This window comes from Pinus tabuliformis, chromosome 9 (assembly GCF_031772625.1).
Source record: "Pinus tabuliformis cultivar Carrire ecotype Pingquan chromosome 9, CPIR1, whole genome shotgun sequence".
NCBI classification, from domain to species: Eukaryota; Viridiplantae; Streptophyta; class Pinopsida; order Pinales; family Pinaceae; genus Pinus; species Pinus tabuliformis.
Genome location: NC_142307.1, coordinates 991,115,787 through 991,118,266, shown reverse-complemented (window position 1 = coordinate 991,118,266; position 2,480 = coordinate 991,115,787). Strand labels below are relative to the sequence as shown.

General features: G+C 34.8%; 1 pseudogene; it reads right to left on the bottom strand.

Annotated features, from left to right (window-relative positions):
- Positions 1-881: 881 nt before the first annotated feature.
- Positions 882-1,375, bottom strand: LOC149152058 (uncharacterized; annotated as a pseudogene).
- Between the last annotated feature and the right edge of the window lie 1,105 nt (positions 1,376-2,480).

Below are 2,480 nucleotides of genomic sequence, written 5' to 3'. Positions count from 1 at the left end.
TTTGATAGACCCCGCTACACGAAAAAATGAGAAATACATGAAAAACATGATTTCAATCACTTTTTTTCATGTATAATTTCTCATTTTTCATGTAGCAAGGTCCATCAAAAGTATGAAACATGGTACTACTCCTTGGATGATGAATTAAATTTTGCATCCAACGAATAATCTCGATAGAAATTTGAGTAAAACCTTAGGGAGATAAGCTTAAAATACAAGTTGAAAAAGTAGTTTTATTATTTTATTATTTTTTAATATTTTTACTTTTTTACCCCAAAATGGTGAATCATCCCCCATGGTTGACATCATCATCTTGAATCCTATTAGTTCTTATAAAGTTTATTTTTATTGCACATTTTTATTAGAAGGCCCATTTTAGACCTCAAAAGTTATCTAATGCAACAAAGAACTTACGCCATAGGTTATGTCCCTTGATTAATATAAATATGTAGAAAAACCATAAAGACATGCATTGTATTATTTTATATGGAAAACAAATATAAAAAGTACATAGAGACAAAATCTTCCATGGAAAGAATATTACAATTTATGTCAATCAATACTTGCCTAAACTAACTTGAGACATAAAGTGAAAATAAACTCTTTGATAAATAAATGATCCTACACAAGTAATATAACAACTTTCTAGACAATATTGTAAGCACAAGGTCTTCAGAGGAAACAAGTATATTTATAATTATCCTTGCATACATAATCATGTAAACAAGTAAGAATGGGGAGAAACATTGCACCATAGGAAATACAAAGAATTTCAAATGCTTATGCTAGGTAGACATAGCCTTTTACCAATTAAATTCAATGTCTTTTCTAGGAATATCACTGACTGTTTAGCCTAGATCATGGAGAGGAATATTTAGGAACTACGTATGTCCAAAGGTAGCAAGGGGAAGGGGATGAAACTCAACACCTAACATGGGGCCATATTCTCGAAATAGTCTACCTAGATGAGTTTTGATAGCAAAAATAGCCTAGTGTTAGAAAACTTGTTCTGAGTATATTGGTTCAATGACCATATGTAAATCTTATTTCTCGCTTCTCTTCATCCTTGATTCAATTTGAAATGAATTCAAACTCCTTAATGGTAGCCTCGTTGCTTCTAATTCATAAGAACTCCCATTCTACAATAATGATCACTCTTGAGATAATGAAACATAAGGGTATTTGACAATATCTTGAATCCCTTTGAGTATCTCACGATTAATGAGCTCAATAGTGAAGACAACAGATGGATAATCATGATTATTCACAAGCTTGTGGTTCCCATTGCTTGTAGCTTTAAAACACCTTTAAAACGATTCCAATTTTTTTCCTATTTAGAATTACTTCCACCAACCCATTTTAAGCCCTTGGCAATATATTAACCTTCATTAGCCACTTAAAGTGTTGAGGAGGATATGTATGCCCTATACGAATAGGAATACCCTGTCATCAAAATTTTCTCTATCAAACTCTTCATAATATCGATGAGCTCTCTTTCTGTCATGACTCCAAGATCTTTTCATGTGTCTAACAACTCTACTATTTGTTGGGATGGAGTCGCTGGGGTCAATTATGTTGAGTTTTGAGTCAATTTTGTAATATGTTTTTGTAGTGAAAGTAAAGTCCCCGCGAAATGTGGAAAGCAGAGAGCGAAGCTAGGGAAAGTCAAAGGGGGTTTAGTCCCTTAAGTGGGTAGGTAATAGAGTTATTCTAAGACTCGCCTATGGTCCGCAGGCCATGGTATTGTAAATTAAATGCTATAAATAGATGAGTCATAACAAGTCTTAGGAAACAATTTAAGTGAAGAATCATTGTAAGGGAAAGGTGATAAGGCAGGAAAGTCTATTTCTTATACTTAGGTGAAAGGGGAAGGCTCCTACAAGCTGAGTGCGTGGAGACCTTGGTAAGTCTGCAAGTTGAGTGTGCGAGCCCCTGCAACTGAGTGTGCAGGGAAGAGAAGTCTGTAATTAAACGTTTATTCATAATAAAGATTGTTTTGGGAAGCAATTATGATGCAGTCGTGCCTTGTTATTTACTTATGTTTAAGTTTATGTATCTTCGCTCTGTAATCTGTTTAATGTGAATGAATGCTTATTTACTGCGCTGAACTAGTGGACCTATAATATTTATGCGTGATAAGTGCAATTAAGTACCTTTGTGAAGATCTAAAGGTACTTTAGTTAAGTTTGTAGTATTATTCTGTCAAAAGCAGTAGGTTTGTGCAAAGGAAGATCTAAGCCACAAGGGTATCAGGAAACCATAACACAAGCCTCTGGATGCCAAAACCTAGTTCTAGCATGCCCAAATACTACTTCAAGTGATACTGCAACCTGTGTTATGCGGGTTGTTGCCAAAAGGCACAGTAGTTTGGGTTTTGTTGGTTGGCACAGTTAAAGCTAAAACTGGGTCAAGCCCCTTCAAGCCAACAAATTGTTCCATTGTCGAGACCGGGATATATCTGAGGAATGTGTGATGTTGAA